Source organism: Lupinus angustifolius, chromosome LG14 (genome assembly GCF_001865875.1).
Source record: "Lupinus angustifolius cultivar Tanjil chromosome LG14, LupAngTanjil_v1.0, whole genome shotgun sequence".
Classification (NCBI taxonomy): Eukaryota; Viridiplantae; Streptophyta; class Magnoliopsida; order Fabales; family Fabaceae; genus Lupinus; species Lupinus angustifolius.
This window is the reverse complement of record NC_032022.1, coordinates 5,124,221-5,124,559: the sequence shown is the minus strand read 5'-3', so window position 1 is coordinate 5,124,559 and position 339 is coordinate 5,124,221.

The following is a 339-nucleotide window of genomic DNA, read 5'->3' as shown; positions in this document are numbered from 1 at the left end:
AGCCCCTTCCACGGGATACTTTCTATGTTCTAAGGAGAGAACTTGGAATTCTTGATGAACAAATCTTGATTAAAACTGTCTAGATGTTTGTTTTATGTCTTGCCTCTATATGTTTATTAGTCTCTTGATTTAAATGAACTTTGTTGAAATGCAAAATGAAATCTCATGATAACTTCTTTTTGTGATTAGATATGTTTAGATTAATCCGTTAAAATGCATGCATGAGTCCCAAAGAGTTGAAACCGTACTGCTAGCTACAAACTTTTTTTTATCGTGTTTAATCGATTAAACACTTAGTGTTAATCGATTACCTGGGCATCAGTTTTTGAAAAATCAAAT